We start from the raw sequence: 18431 nt of genomic DNA, 5'->3' as shown, positions 1-18431 counted from the left end.
GAGCTTTTGTCAAACTCTTGCTCAGCTGACCTATAATGGCCTCATTCAGACAGCTGTATTTTCAGCACAGCATACTGACCCTAGCATGACCTAATATCAAGTCTAATAAGTTAAAGATTGCAGCAGCTACATTGATACATCACCAGAACCGCCGTCAGTGCATGGTTACGGAAACAGAACTTCCATCAGCATATGACTACATCAGCATACGAGTTCAACACAAGACCCATCATCAGTACATGAATACAGCACCAGAGCCACCATCAGCACATAAACACAGCACCAAGTTTAACACAGAGATCAATTGCAATGACTATACTATATGCTTGCTACAGGCTTTAAATAACACCACACCATAGGAACAGCTACTTCTCCAAATCAGTTAGGCATGCAATTCTACACAGAAAACACTATGAACAAAATGCGGAGTAAAAAGAAACAAGCTTCAGCATCTGCATCGACCCACCTGGGATGAAACGAGTGCACGGGACCTCTAAAAAGCTGTACTTGGCCCGTACGGGGATCGAACCCGCGACCTTGGCGTTATTAGCACCACGCTCTAACCAACTGAGCTAACCGGCCATGGGCGTGGCGTTTATCCCCTACGGAAAGAACTGGTAATAGGTATGAGCGCAATCATTCCGTTTTGGGGGGGATGGATTTATCACACATGTAGTGACTTTTGGTGGCAGTAAAGTGACAATCAAACAATAAAATATCAAAAGCTCCTGAATATGAATTTTTTGCCATCTCGATCAGCTTCTCGTAGCAAATTCAAGAATATAAGAGGCCTCCCCGTCGGGGAATCGAACCCCGGTCTCCCGCGTGACAGGCGGGGATACTTACCACTATACTAACGAGGATTGGCTGTGTCGTCACCTCTGACATCACAGTCCGATAAAGTGCACACGTGGTATGTGACTGATCAGATGAACCACTGTTGTCCAGGCTCCTTTTTCGTTTGGGCACTTTCAGACAAGGGAGGTGAGACTGTGAAGAAAACTGCCATTTTTGGGAGAGAAAGAGCAGCCGCCCTAATGATGGCAAAGCTGTCTATAGTGTCTGGGAGCTTTTGTCAAACTCTTGCTCAGCTGACCTATAATGGCCTCATTCAGACAGCTGTATTTTCAGCACAGCATACTGACCCTAGCATGACCTAATATCAAGTCTAATAAGTTAAAGATTGCAGCAGCTACATTGATACATCACCAGAACCGCCGTCAGTGCATGGTTACGGAAACAGAACTTCCATCAGCATATGACTACATCAGCATACGAGTTCAACACAAGACCCATCATCAGTACATGAATACAGCACCAGAGCCACCATCAGCACATAAACACAGCACCAAGTTTAACACAGAGATCAATTGCAATGACTATACTATATGCTTGCTACAGGCTTTAAATAACACCACACCATAGGAACAGCTACTTCTCCAAATCAGTTAGGCATGCAATTCTACACAGAAAACACTATGAACAAAATGCGGAGTAAAAAGAAACAAGCTTCAGCATCTGCATCGACCCACCTGGGATGAAACGAGTGCACGGGACCTCTAAAAAGCTGTACTTGGCCCGTACGGGGATCGAACCCGCGACCTTGGCGTTATTAGCACCACGCTCTAACCAACTGAGCTAACCGGCCATGGGCGTGGCGTTTATCCCCTACGGAAAGAACTGGTAATAGGTATGAGCGCAATCATTCCGTTTTGGGGGGGATGGATTTATCACACATGTAGTGACTTTTGGTGGCAGTAAAGTGACAATCAAACAATAAAATATCAAAAGCTCCTGAATATGAATTTTTTGCCATCTCGATCAGCTTCTCGTAGCAAATTCAAGAATATAAGAGGCCTCCCCGTCGGGGAATCGAACCCCGGTCTCCCGCGTGACAGGCGGGGATACTTACCACTATACTAACGAGGATTGGCTGTGTCGTCACCTCTGACATCACAGTCCGATAAAGTGCACACGTGGTATGTGACTGATCAGATGAACCACTGTTGGCCAGGCTCCTTTTTCGTTTGGGCACTTTCAGACAAGGGAGGTGAGACTGTGAAGAAAACTGCCATTTTTGGGAGAGAAAGAGCAGCCGCCCTAATGATGGCAAAGCTGTCTATAGTGTCTGGGAGCTTTTGTCAAACTCTTGCTCAGCTGACCTATAATGGCCTCATTCAGACAGCTGTATTTTCAGCACAGCATACTGACCCTAGCATGACCTAATATCAAGTCTAATAAGTTAAAGATTGCAGCAGCTACATTGATACATCACCAGAACCGCCGTCAGTGCATGGTTACGGAAACAGAACTTCCATCAGCATATGACTACATCAGCATACGAGTTCAACACAAGACCCATCATCAGTACATGAATACAGCACCAGAGCCACCATCAGCACATAAACACAGCACCAAGTTTAACACAGAGATCAATTGCAATGACTATACTATATGCTTGCTACAGGCTTTAAATAACACCACACCATAGGAACAGCTACTTCTCCAAATCAGTTAGGCATGCAATTCTACACAGAAAACACTATGAACAAAATGCGGAGTAAAAAGAAACAAGCTTCAGCATCTGCATCGACCCACCTGGGATGAAACGAGTGCACGGGACCTCTAAAAAGCTGTACTTGGCCCGTACGGGGATCGAACCCGCGACCTTGGCGTTATTAGCACCACGCTCTAACCAACTGAGCTAACCGGCCATGGGCGTGGCGTTTATCCCCTACGGAAAGAACTGGTAATAGGTATGAGCGCAATCATTCCGTTTTGGGGGGGATGGATTTATCACACATGTAGTGACTTTTGGTGGCAGTAAAGTGACAATCAAACAATAAAATATCAAAAGCTCCTGAATATGAATTTTTTGCCATCTCGATCAGCTTCTCGTAGCAAATTCAAGAATATAAGAGGCCTCCCCGTCGGGGAATCGAACCCCGGTCTCCCACGTGACAGGCGGGGATACTTACCACTATACTAACGAGGATTGGCTGTGTCGTCACCTCTGACATCACAGTCCGATAAAGTGCACACGTGGTATGTGACTGATCAGATGAACCACTGTTGGCCAGGCTCCTTTTTCGTTTGGGCACTTTCAGACAAGGGAGGTGAGACTGTGAAGAAAACTGCCATTTTTGGGAGAGAAAGAGCAGCCGCCCTAATGATGGCAAAGCTGTCTATAGTGTCTGGGAGCTTTTGTCAAACTCTTGCTCAGCTGACCTATAATGGCCTCATTCAGACAGCTGTATTTTCAGCACAGCATACTGACCCTAGCATGACCTAATATCAAGTCTAATAAGTTAAAGATTGCAGCAGCTACATTGATACATCACCAGAACCGCCGTCAGTGCATGGTTACGGAAACAGAACTTCCATCAGCATATGACTACATCAGCATACGAGTTCAACACAAGACCCATCATCAGTACATGAATACAGCACCAGAGCCACCATCAGCACATAAACACAGCACCAAGTTTAACACAGAGATCAATTGCAATGACTATACTATATGCTTGCTACAGGCTTTAAATAACACCACACCATAGGAACAGCTACTTCTCCAAATCAGTTAGGCATGCAATTCTACACAGAAAACACTATGAACAAAATGCGGAGTAAAAAGAAACAAGCTTCAGCATCTGCATCGACCCACCTGGGATGAAACGAGTGCACGGGACCTCTAAAAAGCTGTACTTGGCCCGTACGGGGATCGAACCCGCGACCTTGGCGTTATTAGCACCACGCTCTAACCAACTGAGCTAACCGGCCATGGGCGTGGCGTTTATCCCCTACGGAAAGAACTGGTAATAGGTATGAGCGCAATCATTCCGTTTTGGGGGGGATGGATTTATCACACATGTAGTGACTTTTGGTGGCAGTAAAGTGACAATCAAACAATAAAATATCAAAAGCTCCTGAATATGAATTTTTTGCCATCTCGATCAGCTTCTCGTAGCAAATTCAAGAATATAAGAGGCCTCCCCGTCGGGGAATCGAACCCCGGTCTCCCGCGTGACAGGCGGGGATACTTACCACTATACTAACGAGGATTGGCTGTGTCGTCACCTCTGACATCACAGTCCGATAAAGTGCACACGTGGTATGTGACTGATCAGATGAACCACTGTTGGCCAGGCTCCTTTTTCGTTTGGGCACTTTCAGACAAGGGAGGTGAGACTGTGAAGAAAACTGCCATTTTTGGGAGAGAAAGAGCAGCCGCCCTAATGATGGCAAAGCTGTCTATAGTGTCTGGGAGCTTTTGTCAAACTCTTGCTCAGCTGACCTATAATGGCCTCATTCAGACAGCTGTATTTTCAGCACAGCATACTGACCCTAGCATGACCTAATATCAAGTCTAATAAGTTAAAGATTGCAGCAGCTACATTGATACATCACCAGAACCGCCGTCAGTGCATGGTTACGGAAACAGAACTTCCATCAGCATATGACTACATCAGCATACGAGTTCAACACAAGACCCATCATCAGTACATGAATACAGCACCAGAGCCACCATCAGCACATAAACACAGCACCAAGTTTAACACAGAGATCAATTGCAATGACTATACTATATGCTTGCTACAGGCTTTAAATAACACCACACCATAGGAACAGCTACTTCTCCAAATCAGTTAGGCATGCAATTCTACACAGAAAACACTATGAACAAAATGCGGAGTAAAAAGAAACAAGCTTCAGCATCTGCATCGACCCACCTGGGATGAAACGAGTGCACGGGACCTCTAAAAAGCTGTACTTGGCCCGTACGGGGATCGAACCCGCGACCTTGGCGTTATTAGCACCACGCTCTAACCAACTGAGCTAACCGGCCATGGGCGTGGCGTTTATCCCCTACGGAAAGAACTGGTAATAGGTATGAGCGCAATCATTCCGTTTTGGGGGGGATGGATTTATCACACATGTAGTGACTTTTGGTGGCAGTAAAGTGACAATCAAACAATAAAATATCAAAAGCTCCTGAATATGAATTTTTTGCCATCTCGATCAGCTTCTCGTAGCAAATTCAAGAATATAAGAGGCCTCCCCGTCGGGGAATCGAACCCCGGTCTCCCACGTGACAGGCGGGGATACTTACCACTATACTAACGAGGATTGGCTGTGTCGTCACCTCTGACATCACAGTCCGATAAAGTGCACACGTGGTATGTGACTGATCAGATGAACCACTGTTGGCCAGGCTCCTTTTTCGTTTGGGCACTTTCAGACAAGGGAGGTGAGACTGTGAAGAAAACTGCCATTTTTGGGAGAGAAAGAGCAGCCGCCCTAATGATGGCAAAGCTGTCTATAGTGTCTGGGAGCTTTTGTCAAACTCTTGCTCAGCTGACCTATAATGGCCTCATTCAGACAGCTGTATTTTCAGCACAGCATACTGACCCTAGCATGACCTAATATCAAGTCTAATAAGTTAAAGATTGCAGCAGCTACATTGATACATCACCAGAACCGCCGTCAGTGCATGGTTACGGAAACAGAACTTCCATCAGCATATGACTACATCAGCATACGAGTTCAACACAAGACCCATCATCAGTACATGAATACAGCACCAGAGCCACCATCAGCACATAAACACAGCACCAAGTTTAACACAGAGATCAATTGCAATGACTATACTATATGCTTGCTACAGGCTTTAAATAACACCACACCATAGGAACAGCTACTTCTCCAAATCAGTTAGGCATGCAATTCTACACAGAAAACACTATGAACAAAATGCGGAGTAAAAAGAAACAAGCTTCAGCATCTGCATCGACCCACCTGGGATGAAACGAGTGCACGGGACCTCTAAAAAGCTGTACTTGGCCCGTACGGGGATCGAACCCGCGACCTTGGCGTTATTAGCACCACGCTCTAACCAACTGAGCTAACCGGCCATGGGCGTGGCGTTTATCCCCTACGGAAAGAACTGGTAATAGGTATGAGCGCAATCATTCCGTTTTGGGGGGGATGGATTTATCACACATGTAGTGACTTTTGGTGGCAGTAAAGTGACAATCAAACAATAAAATATCAAAAGCTCCTGAATATGAATTTTTTGCCATCTCGATCAGCTTCTCGTAGCAAATTCAAGAATATAAGAGGCCTCCCCGTCGGGGAATCGAACCCCGGTCTCCCGCGTGACAGGCGGGGATACTTACCACTATACTAACGAGGATTGGCTGTGTCGTCACCACTGACATCACAGTCCGATAAAGTGCACACGTGGTATGTGACTGATCAGATGAACCACTGTTGGCCAGGCTCCTTTTTCGTTTGGGCACTTTCAGACAAGGGAGGTGAGACTGTGAAGAAAACTGCCATTTTTGGGAGAGAAAGAGCAGCCGCCCTAATGATGGCAAAGCTGTCTATAGTGTCTGGGAGCTTTTGTCAAACTCTTGCTCAGCTGACCTATAATGGCCTCATTCAGACAGCTGTATTTTCAGCACAGCATACTGACCCTAGCATGACCTAATATCAAGTCTAATAAGTTAAAGATTGCAGCAGCTACATTGATACATCACCAGAACCGCCGTCAGTGCATGGTTACGGAAACAGAACTTCCATCAGCATATGACTACATCAGCATACGAGTTCAACACAAGACCCATCATCAGTACATGAATACAGCACCAGAGCCACCATCAGCACATAAACACAGCACCAAGTTTAACACAGAGATCAATTGCAATGACTATACTATATGCTTGCTACAGGCTTTAAATAACACCACACCATAGGAACAGCTACTTCTCCAAATCAGTTAGGCATGCAATTCTACACAGAAAACACTATGAACAAAATGCGGAGTAAAAAGAAACAAGCTTCAGCATCTGCATCGACCCACCTGGGATGAAACGAGTGCACGGGACCTCTAAAAAGCTGTACTTGGCCCGTACGGGGATCGAACCCGCGACCTTGGCGTTATTAGCACCACGCTCTAACCAACTGAGCTAACCGGCCATGGGCGTGGCGTTTATCCCCTACGGAAAGAACTGGTAATAGGTATGAGCGCAATCATTCCGTTTTGGGGGGGATGGATTTATCACACATGTAGTGACTTTTGGTGGCAGTAAAGTGACAATCAAACAATAAAATATCAAAAGCTCCTGAATATGAATTTTTTGCCATCTCGATCAGCTTCTCGTAGCAAATTCAAGAATATAAGAGGCCTCCCCGTCGGGGAATCGAACCCCGGTCTCCCGCGTGACAGGCGGGGATACTTACCACTATACTAACGAGGATTGGCTGTGTCGTCACCTCTGACATCACAGTCCGATAAAGTGCACACGTGGTATGTGACTGATCAGATGAACCACTGTTGGCCAGGCTCCTTTTTCGTTTGGGCACTTTCAGACAAGGGAGGTGAGACTGTGAAGAAAACTGCCATTTTTGGGAGAGAAAGAGCAGCCGCCCTAATGATGGCAAAGCTGTCTATAGTGTCTGGGAGCTTTTGTCAAACTCTTGCTCAGCTGACCTATAATGGCCTCATTCAGACAGCTGTATTTTCAGCACAGCATACTGACCCTAGCATGACCTAATATCAAGTCTAATAAGTTAAAGATTGCAGCAGCTACATTGATACATCACCAGAACCGCCGTCAGTGCATGGTTACGGAAACAGAACTTCCATCAGCATATGACTACATCAGCATACGAGTTCAACACAAGACCCATCATCAGTACATGAATACAGCACCAGAGCCACCATCAGCACATAAACACAGCACCAAGTTTAACACAGAGATCAATTGCAATGACTATACTATATGCTTGCTACAGGCTTTAAATAACACCACACCATAGGAACAGCTACTTCTCCAAATCAGTTAGGCATGCAATTCTACACAGAAAACACTATGAACAAAATGCGGAGTAAAAAGAAACAAGCTTCAGCATCTGCATCGACCCACCTGGGATGAAACGAGTGCACGGGACCTCTAAAAAGCTGTACTTGGCCCGTACGGGGATCGAACCCGCGACCTTGGCGTTATTAGCACCACGCTCTAACCAACTGAGCTAACCGGCCATGGGCGTGGCGTTTATCCCCTACGGAAAGAACTGGTAATAGGTATGAGCGCAATCATTCCGTTTTGGGGGGGATGGATTTATCACACATGTAGTGACTTTTGGTGGCAGTAAAGTGACAATCAAACAATAAAATATCAAAAGCTCCTGAATATGAATTTTTTGCCATCTCGATCAGCTTCTCGTAGCAAATTCAAGAATATAAGAGGCCTCCCCGTCGGGGAATCGAACCCCGGTCTCCCACGTGACAGGCGGGGATACTTACCACTATACTAACGAGGATTGGCTGTGTCGTCACCTCTGACATCACAGTCCGATAAAGTGCACACGTGGTATGTGACTGATCAGATGAACCACTGTTGGCCAGGCTCCTTTTTCGTTTGGGCACTTTCAGACAAGGGAGGTGAGACTGTGAAGAAAACTGCCATTTTTGGGAGAGAAAGAGCAGCCGCCCTAATGATGGCAAAGCTGTCTATAGTGTCTGGGAGCTTTTGTCAAACTCTTGCTCAGCTGACCTATAATGGCCTCATTCAGACAGCTGTATTTTCAGCACAGCATACTGACCCTAGCATGACCTAATATCAAGTCTAATAAGTTAAAGATTGCAGCAGCTACATTGATACATCACCAGAACCGCCGTCAGTGCATGGTTACGGAAACAGAACTTCCATCAGCATATGACTACATCAGCATACGAGTTCAACACAAGACCCATCATCAGTACATGAATACAGCACCAGAGCCACCATCAGCACATAAACACAGCACCAAGTTTAACACAGAGATCAATTGCAATGACTATACTATATGCTTGCTACAGGCTTTAAATAACACCACACCATAGGAACAGCTACTTCTCCAAATCAGTTAGGCATGCAATTCTACACAGAAAACACTATGAACAAAATGCGGAGTAAAAAGAAACAAGCTTCAGCATCTGCATCGACCCACCTGGGATGAAACGAGTGCACGGGACCTCTAAAAAGCTGTACTTGGCCCGTACGGGGATCGAACCCGCGACCTTGGCGTTATTAGCACCACGCTCTAACCAACTGAGCTAACCGGCCATGGGCGTGGCGTTTATCCCCTACGGAAAGAACTGGTAATAGGTATGAGCGCAATCATTCCGTTTTGGGGGGGATGGATTTATCACACATGTAGTGACTTTTGGTGGCAGTAAAGTGACAATCAAACAATAAAATATCAAAAGCTCCTGAATATGAATTTTTTGCCATCTCGATCAGCTTCTCGTAGCAAATTCAAGAATATAAGAGGCCTCCCCGTCGGGGAATCGAACCCCGGTCTCCCACGTGACAGGCGGGGATACTTACCACTATACTAACGAGGATTGGCTGTGTCGTCACCTCTGACATCACAGTCCGATAAAGTGCACACGTGGTATGTGACTGATCAGATGAACCACTGTTGGCCAGGCTCCTTTTTCGTTTGGGCACTTTCAGACAAGGGAGGTGAGACTGTGAAGAAAACTGCCATTTTTGGGAGAGAAAGAGCAGCCGCCCTAATGATGGCAAAGCTGTCTATAGTGTCTGGGAGCTTTTGTCAAACTCTTGCTCAGCTGACCTATAATGGCCTCATTCAGACAGCTGTATTTTCAGCACAGCATACTGACCCTAGCATGACCTAATATCAAGTCTAATAAGTTAAAGATTGCAGCAGCTACATTGATACATCACCAGAACCGCCGTCAGTGCATGGTTACGGAAACAGAACTTCCATCAGCATATGACTACATCAGCATACGAGTTCAACACAAGACCCATCATCAGTACATGAATACAGCACCAGAGCCACCATCAGCACATAAACACAGCACCAAGTTTAACACAGAGATCAATTGCAATGACTATACTATATGCTTGCTACAGGCTTTAAATAACACCACACCATAGGAACAGCTACTTCTCCAAATCAGTTAGGCATGCAATTCTACACAGAAAACACTATGAACAAAATGCGGAGTAAAAAGAAACAAGCTTCAGCATCTGCATCGACCCACCTGGGATGAAACGAGTGCACGGGACCTCTAAAAAGCTGTACTTGGCCCGTACGGGGATCGAACCCGCGACCTTGGCGTTATTAGCACCACGCTCTAACCAACTGAGCTAACCGGCCATGGGCGTGGCGTTTATCCCCTACGGAAAGAACTGGTAATAGGTATGAGCGCAATCATTCCGTTTTGGGGGGGATGGATTTATCACACATGTAGTGACTTTTGGTGGCAGTAAAGTGACAATCAAACAATAAAATATCAAAAGCTCCTGAATATGAATTTTTTGCCATCTCGATCAGCTTCTCGTAGCAAATTCAAGAATATAAGAGGCCTCCCCGTCGGGGAATCGAACCCCGGTCTCCCGCGTGACAGGCGGGGATACTTACCACTATACTAACGAGGATTGGCTGTGTCGTCACCACTGACATCACAGTCCGATAAAGTGCACACGTGGTATGTGACTGATCAGATGAACCACTGTTGGCCAGGCTCCTTTTTCGTTTGGGCACTTTCAGACAAGGGAGGTGAGACTGTGAAGAAAACTGCCATTTTTGGGAGAGAAAGAGCAGCCGCCCTAATGATGGCAAAGCTGTCTATAGTGTCTGGGAGCTTTTGTCAAACTCTTGCTCAGCTGACCTATAATGGCCTCATTCAGACAGCTGTATTTTCAGCACAGCATACTGACCCTAGCATGACCTAATATCAAGTCTAATAAGTTAAAGATTGCAGCAGCTACATTGATACATCACCAGAACCGCCGTCAGTGCATGGTTACGGAAACAGAACTTCCATCAGCATATGACTACATCAGCATACGAGTTCAACACAAGACCCATCATCAGTACATGAATACAGCACCAGAGCCACCATCAGCACATAAACACAGCACCAAGTTTAACACAGAGATCAATTGCAATGACTATACTATATGCTTGCTACAGGCTTTAAATAACACCACACCATAGGAACAGCTACTTCTCCAAATCAGTTAGGCATGCAATTCTACACAGAAAACACTATGAACAAAATGCGGAGTAAAAAGAAACAAGCTTCAGCATCTGCATCGACCCACCTGGGATGAAACGAGTGCACGGGACCTCTAAAAAGCTGTACTTGGCCCGTACGGGGATCGAACCCGCGACCTTGGCGTTATTAGCACCACGCTCTAACCAACTGAGCTAACCGGCCATGGGCGTGGCGTTTATCCCCTACGGAAAGAACTGGTAATAGGTATGAGCGCAATCATTCCGTTTTGGGGGGGATGGATTTATCACACATGTAGTGACTTTTGGTGGCAGTAAAGTGACAATCAAACAATAAAATATCAAAAGCTCCTGAATATGAATTTTTTGCCATCTCGATCAGCTTCTCGTAGCAAATTCAAGAATATAAGAGGCCTCCCCGTCGGGGAATCGAACCCCGGTCTCCCGCGTGACAGGCGGGGATACTTACCACTATACTAACGAGGATTGGCTGTGTCGTCACCTCTGACATCACAGTCCGATAAAGTGCACACGTGGTATGTGACTGATCAGATGAACCACTGTTGGCCAGGCTCCTTTTTCGTTTGGGCACTTTCAGACAAGGGAGGTGAGACTGTGAAGAAAACTGCCATTTTTGGGAGAGAAAGAGCAGCCGCCCTAATGATGGCAAAGCTGTCTATAGTGTCTGGGAGCTTTTGTCAAACTCTTGCTCAGCTGACCTATAATGGCCTCATTCAGACAGCTGTATTTTCAGCACAGCATACTGACCCTAGCATGACCTAATATCAAGTCTAATAAGTTAAAGATTGCAGCAGCTACATTGATACATCACCAGAACCGCCGTCAGTGCATGGTTACGGAAACAGAACTTCCATCAGCATATGACTACATCAGCATACGAGTTCAACACAAGACCCATCATCAGTACATGAATACAGCACCAGAGCCACCATCAGCACATAAACACAGCACCAAGTTTAACACAGAGATCAATTGCAATGACTATACTATATGCTTGCTACAGGCTTTAAATAACACCACACCATAGGAACAGCTACTTCTCCAAATCAGTTAGGCATGCAATTCTACACAGAAAACACTATGAACAAAATGCGGAGTAAAAAGAAACAAGCTTCAGCATCTGCATCGACCCACCTGGGATGAAACGAGTGCACGGGACCTCTAAAAAGCTGTACTTGGCCCGTACGGGGATCGAACCCGCGACCTTGGCGTTATTAGCACCACGCTCTAACCAACTGAGCTAACCGGCCATGGGCGTGGCGTTTATCCCCTACGGAAAGAACTGGTAATAGGTATGAGCGCAATCATTCCGTTTTGGGGGGGATGGATTTATCACACATGTAGTGACTTTTGGTGGCAGTAAAGTGACAATCAAACAATAAAATATCAAAAGCTCCTGAATATGAATTTTTTGCCATCTCGATCAGCTTCTCGTAGCAAATTCAAGAATATAAGAGGCCTCCCCGTCGGGGAATCGAACCCCGGTCTCCCACGTGACAGGCGGGGATACTTACCACTATACTAACGAGGATTGGCTGTGTCGTCACCTCTGACATCACAGTCCGATAAAGTGCACACGTGGTATGTGACTGATCAGATGAACCACTGTTGGCCAGGCTCCTTTTTCGTTTGGGCACTTTCAGACAAGGGAGGTGAGACTGTGAAGAAAACTGCCATTTTTGGGAGAGAAAGAGCAGCCGCCCTAATGATGGCAAAGCTGTCTATAGTGTCTGGGAGCTTTTGTCAAACTCTTGCTCAGCTGACCTATAATGGCCTCATTCAGACAGCTGTATTTTCAGCACAGCATACTGACCCTAGCATGACCTAATATCAAGTCTAATAAGTTAAAGATTGCAGCAGCTACATTGATACATCACCAGAACCGCCGTCAGTGCATGGTTACGGAAACAGAACTTCCATCAGCATATGACTACATCAGCATACGAGTTCAACACAAGACCCATCATCAGTACATGAATACAGCACCAGAGCCACCATCAGCACATAAACACAGCACCAAGTTTAACACAGAGATCAATTGCAATGACTATACTATATGCTTGCTACAGGCTTTAAATAACACCACACCATAGGAACAGCTACTTCTCCAAATCAGTTAGGCATGCAATTCTACACAGAAAACACTATGAACAAAATGCGGAGTAAAAAGAAACAAGCTTCAGCATCTGCATCGACCCACCTGGGATGAAACGAGTGCACGGGACCTCTAAAAAGCTGTACTTGGCCCGTACGGGGATCGAACCCGCGACCTTGGCGTTATTAGCACCACGCTCTAACCAACTGAGCTAACCGGCCATGGGCGTGGCGTTTATCCCCTACGGAAAGAACTGGTAATAGGTATGAGCGCAATCATTCCGTTTTGGGGGGGATGGATTTATCACACATGTAGTGACTTTTGGTGGCAGTAAAGTGACAATCAAACAATAAAATATCAAAAGCTCCTGAATATGAATTTTTTGCCATCTCGATCAGCTTCTCGTAGCAAATTCAAGAATATAAGAGGCCTCCCCGTCGGGGAATCGAACCCCGGTCTCCCGCGTGACAGGCGGGGATACTTACCACTATACTAACGAGGATTGGCTGTGTCGTCACCTCTGACATCACAGTCCGATAAAGTGCACACGTGGTATGTGACTGATCAGATGAACCACTGTTGGCCAGGCTCCTTTTTCGTTTGGGCACTTTCAGACAAGGGAGGTGAGACTGTGAAGAAAACTGCCATTTTTGGGAGAGAAAGAGCAGCCGCCCTAATGATGGCAAAGCTGTCTATAGTGTCTGGGAGCTTTTGTCAAACTCTTGCTCAGCTGACCTATAATGGCCTCATTCAGACAGCTGTATTTTCAGCACAGCATACTGACCCTAGCATGACCTAATATCAAGTCTAATAAGTTAAAGATTGCAGCAGCTACATTGATACATCACCAGAACCGCCGTCAGTGCATGGTTACGGAAACAGAACTTCCATCAGCATATGACTACATCAGCATACGAGTTCAACACAAGACCCATCATCAGTACATGAATACAGCACCAGAGCCACCATCAGCACATAAACACAGCACCAAGTTTAACACAGAGATCAATTGCAATGACTATACTATATGCTTGCTACAGGCTTTAAATAACACCACACCATAGGAACAGCTACTTCTCCAAATCAGTTAGGCATGCAATTCTACACAGAAAACACTATGAACAAAATGCGGAGTAAAAAGAAACAAGCTTCAGCATCTGCATCGACCCACCTGGGATGAAACGAGTGCACGGGACCTCTAAAAAGCTGTACTTGGCCCGTACGGGGATCGAACCCGCGACCTTGGCGTTATTAGCACCACGCTCTAACCAACTGAGCTAACCGGCCATGGGCGTGGCGTTTATCCCCTACGGAAAGAACTGGTAATAGGTATGAGCGCAATCATTCCGTTTTGGGGGGGATGGATTTATCACACATGTAGTGACTTTTGGTGGCAGTAAAGTGACAATCAAACAATAAAATATCAAAAGCTCCTGAATATGAATTTTTTGCCATCTCGATCAGCTTCTCGTAGCAAATTCAAGAATATAAGAGGCCTCCCCGTCGGGGAATCGAACCCCGGTCTCCCGCGTGACAGGCGGGGATACTTACCACTATACTAACGAGGATTGGCTGTGTCGTCACCTCTGACATCACAGTCCGATAAAGTGCACACGTGGTATGTGACTGATCAGATGAACCACTGTTGGCCAGGCTCCTTTTTCGTTTGGGCACTTTCAGACAAGGGAGGTGAGACTGTGAAGAAAACTGCCATTTTTGGGAGAGAAAGAGCAGCCGCCCTAATGATGGCAAAGCTGTCTATAGTGTCTGGGAGCTTTTGTCAAACTCTTGCTCAGCTGACCTATAATGGCCTCATTCAGACAGCTGTATTTTCAGCACAGCATACTGACCCTAGCATGACCTAATATCAAGTCTAATAAGTTAAAGATTGCAGCAGCTACATTGATACATCACCAGAACCGCCGTCAGTGCATGGTTACGGAAACAGAACTTCCATCAGCATATGACTACATCAGCATACGAGTTCAACACAAGACCCATCATCAGTACATGAATACAGCACCAGAGCCACCATCAGCACATAAACACAGCACCAAGTTTAACACAGAGATCAATTGCAATGACTATACTATATGCTTGCTACAGGCTTTAAATAACACCACACCATAGGAACAGCTACTTCTCCAAATCAGTTAGGCATGCAATTCTACACAGAAAACACTATGAACAAAATGCGGAGTAAAAAGAAACAAGCTTCAGCATCTGCATCGACCCACCTGGGATGAAACGAGTGCACGGGACCTCTAAAAAGCTGTACTTGGCCCGTACGGGGATCGAACCCGCGACCTTGGCGTTATTAGCACCACGCTCTAACCAACTGAGCTAACCGGCCATGGGCGTGGCGTTTATCCCCTACGGAAAGAACTGGTAATAGGTATGAGCGCAATCATTCCGTTTTGGGGGGGATGGATTTATCACACATGTAGTGACTTTTGGTGGCAGTAAAGTGACAATCAAACAATAAAATATCAAAAGCTCCTGAATATGAATTTTTTGCCATCTCGATCAGCTTCTCGTAGCAAATTCAAGAATATAAGAGGCCTCCCCGTCGGGGAATCGAACCCCGGTCTCCCGCGTGACAGGCGGGGATACTTACCACTATACTAACGAGGATTGGCTGTGTCGTCACCTCTGACATCACAGTCCGATAAAGTGCACACGTGGTATGTGACTGATCAGATGAACCACTGTTGGCCAGGCTCCTTTTTCGTTTGGGCACTTTCAGACAAGGGAGGTGAGACTGTGAAGAAAACTGCCATTTTTGGGAGAGAAAGAGCAGCCGCCCTAATGATGGCAAAGCTGTCTATAGTGTCTGGGAGCTTTTGTCAAACTCTTGCTCAGCTGACCTATAATGGCCTCATTCAGACAGCTGTATTTTCAGCACAGCATACTGACCCTAGCATGACCTAATATCAAGTCTAATAAGTTAAAGATTGCAGCAGCTACATTGATACATCACCAGAACCGCCGTCAGTGCATGGTTACGGAAACAGAACTTCCATCAGCATATGACTACATCAGCATACGAGTTCAACACAAGACCCATCATCAGTACATGAATACAGCACCAGAGCCACCATCAGCACATAAACACAGCACCAAGTTTAACACAGAGATCAATTGCAATGACTATACTATATGCTTGCTACAGGCTTTAAATAACACCACACCATAGGAACAGCTACTTCTCCAAATCAGTTAGGCATGCAATTCTACACAGAAAACACTATGAACAAAATGCGGAGTAAAAAGAAACAAGCTTCAGCATCTGCATCGACCCACCTGGGATGAAACGAGTGCACGGGACCTCTAAAAAGCTGTACTTGGCCCGTACGGGGATCGAACCCGCGACCTTGGCGTTATTAGCACCACGCTCTAACCAACTGAGCTAACCGGCCATGGGCGTGGCGTTTATCCCCTACGGAAAGAACTGGTAATAGGTATGAGCGCAATCATTCCGTTTTGGGGGGGATGGATTTATCACACATGTAGTGACTTTTGGTGGCAGTAAAGTGACAATCAAACAATAAAATATCAAAAGCTCCTGAATATGAATTTTTTGCCATCTCGATCAGCTTCTCGTAGCAAATTCAAGAATATAAGAGGCCTCCCCGTCGGGGAATCGAACCCCGGTCTCCCGCGTGACAGGCGGGGATACTTACCACTATACTAACGAGGATTGGCTGTGTCGTCACCTCTGACATCACAGTCCGATAAAGTGCACACGTGGTATGTGACTGATCAGATGAACCACTGTTGGCCAGGCTCCTTTTTCGTTTGGGCACTTTCAGACAAGGGAGGTGAGACTGTGAAGAAAACTGCCATTTTTGGGAGAGAAAGAGCAGCCGCCCTAATGATGGCAAAGCTGTCTATAGTGTCTGGGAGCTTTTGTCAAACTCTTGCTCAGCTGACCTATAATGGCCTCATTCAGACAGCTGTATTTTCAGCACAGCATACTGACCCTAGCATGACCTAATATCAAGTCTAATAAGTTAAAGATTGCAGCAGCTACATTGATACATCACCAGAACCGCCGTCAGTGCATGGTTACGGAAACAGAACTTCCATCAGCATATGACTACATCAGCATACGAGTTCAACACAAGACCCATCATCAGTACATGAATACAGCACCAGAGCCACCATCAGCACATAAACACAGCACCAAGTTTAACACAGAGATCAATTGCAATGACTATACTATATGCTTGCTACAGGCTTTAAATAACACCACACCATAGGAACAGCTACTTCTCCAAATCAGTTAGGCATGCAATTCTACACAGAAAACACTATGAACAAAATGCGGAGTAAAAAGAAACAAGCTTCAGCATCTGCATCGACCCACCTGGGATGAAACGAGTGCACGGGACCTCTAAAAAGCTGTACTTGGCCCGTACGGGGATCGAACCCGCGACCTTGGCGTTATTAGCACCACGCTCTAACCAACTGAGCTAACCGGCCATGGGCGTGGCGTTTATCCCCTACGGAAAGAACTGGTAATAGGTATGAGCGCAATCATTCCGTTTTGGGGGGGATGGATTTATCACACATGTAGTGACTTTTGGTGGCAGTAAAGTGACAATCAAACAATAAAATATCAAAAGCTCCTGAATATGAATTTTTTGCCATCTCGATCAGCTTCTCGTAGCAAATTCAAGAATATAAGAGGCCTCCCCGTCGGGGAATCGAACCCCGGTCTCCCGCGTGACAGGCGGGGATACTTACCACTATACTAACGAGGATTGGCTGTGTCGTCACCTCTGACATCACAGTCCGATAAAGTGCACACGTGGTATGTGACTGATCAGATGAACCACTGTTGGCCAGGCTCCTTTTTCGTTTGGGCACTTTCAGACAAGGGAGGTGAGACTGTGAAGAAAACTGCCATTTTTGGGAGAGAAAGAGCAGCCGCCCTAATGATGGCAAAGCTGTCTATAGTGTCTGGGAGCTTTTGTCAAACTCTTGCTCAGCTGACCTATAATGGCCTCATTCAGACAGCTGTATTTTCAGCACAGCATACTGACCCTAGCATGACCTAATATCAAGTCTAATAAGTTAAAGATTGCAGCAGCTACATTGATACATCACCAGAACCGCCGTCAGTGCATGGTTACGGAAACAGAACTTCCATCAGCATATGACTACATCAGCATACGAGTTCAACACAAGACCCATCATCAGTACATGAATACAGCACCAGAGCCACCATCAGCACATAAACACAGCACCAAGTTTAACACAGAGATCAATTGCA

At 45.9% G+C, this 18431-nt stretch overlaps 12 non-coding genes across 12 annotated transcripts; all 12 read right to left on the bottom strand.

Annotated features, from left to right (window-relative positions):
- Positions 1–791: 791 nt before the first annotated feature.
- TRNAD-GUC (transfer RNA aspartic acid (anticodon GUC)) lies at positions 792–863 on the bottom strand. Its single transcript has one exon. It is a non-coding gene; the product is annotated as a tRNA-Asp (tRNA).
- A 994-nt stretch (positions 864–1857) lies between these two features.
- Positions 1858–1929, bottom strand: TRNAD-GUC (transfer RNA aspartic acid (anticodon GUC)). The gene has a single exon. It is a non-coding gene; the product is annotated as a tRNA-Asp (tRNA).
- Positions 1930–3989: 2060 nt separating this feature from the next.
- TRNAD-GUC (transfer RNA aspartic acid (anticodon GUC)) lies at positions 3990–4061 on the bottom strand. Its single transcript has one exon. It is a non-coding gene; the product is annotated as a tRNA-Asp (tRNA).
- A 2060-nt stretch (positions 4062–6121) lies between these two features.
- TRNAD-GUC (transfer RNA aspartic acid (anticodon GUC)) lies at positions 6122–6193 on the bottom strand. The gene has a single exon. It is a non-coding gene; the product is annotated as a tRNA-Asp (tRNA).
- Positions 6194–7187: 994 nt separating this feature from the next.
- On the bottom strand, positions 7188–7259 carry TRNAD-GUC (transfer RNA aspartic acid (anticodon GUC)). The gene has a single exon. It is a non-coding gene; the product is annotated as a tRNA-Asp (tRNA).
- Positions 7260–10385: 3126 nt separating this feature from the next.
- On the bottom strand, positions 10386–10457 carry TRNAD-GUC (transfer RNA aspartic acid (anticodon GUC)). The gene has a single exon. It is a non-coding gene; the product is annotated as a tRNA-Asp (tRNA).
- A 994-nt stretch (positions 10458–11451) lies between these two features.
- On the bottom strand, positions 11452–11523 carry TRNAD-GUC (transfer RNA aspartic acid (anticodon GUC)). Its single transcript has one exon. It is a non-coding gene; the product is annotated as a tRNA-Asp (tRNA).
- A 2060-nt stretch (positions 11524–13583) lies between these two features.
- On the bottom strand, positions 13584–13655 carry TRNAD-GUC (transfer RNA aspartic acid (anticodon GUC)). The gene has a single exon. It is a non-coding gene; the product is annotated as a tRNA-Asp (tRNA).
- Positions 13656–14649: 994 nt separating this feature from the next.
- Positions 14650–14721, bottom strand: TRNAD-GUC (transfer RNA aspartic acid (anticodon GUC)). Its single transcript has one exon. It is a non-coding gene; the product is annotated as a tRNA-Asp (tRNA).
- A 994-nt stretch (positions 14722–15715) lies between these two features.
- TRNAD-GUC (transfer RNA aspartic acid (anticodon GUC)) lies at positions 15716–15787 on the bottom strand. Its single transcript has one exon. It is a non-coding gene; the product is annotated as a tRNA-Asp (tRNA).
- Positions 15788–16781: 994 nt separating this feature from the next.
- On the bottom strand, positions 16782–16853 carry TRNAD-GUC (transfer RNA aspartic acid (anticodon GUC)). The gene has a single exon. It is a non-coding gene; the product is annotated as a tRNA-Asp (tRNA).
- A 994-nt stretch (positions 16854–17847) lies between these two features.
- TRNAD-GUC (transfer RNA aspartic acid (anticodon GUC)) lies at positions 17848–17919 on the bottom strand. The gene has a single exon. It is a non-coding gene; the product is annotated as a tRNA-Asp (tRNA).
- Positions 17920–18431: the final 512 nt, after the last annotated feature.

The sequence above is a fragment of the Ranitomeya variabilis genome, unplaced genomic scaffold, assembly GCF_051348905.1.
Source record: "Ranitomeya variabilis isolate aRanVar5 unplaced genomic scaffold, aRanVar5.hap1 Scaffold_79, whole genome shotgun sequence".
In the NCBI taxonomy this organism is placed as follows: Eukaryota; Metazoa; Chordata; class Amphibia; order Anura; family Dendrobatidae; genus Ranitomeya; species Ranitomeya variabilis.
Note: the sequence above shows the minus strand (reverse complement) of the source record. Positions and strands in the feature narration are given on the sequence as shown.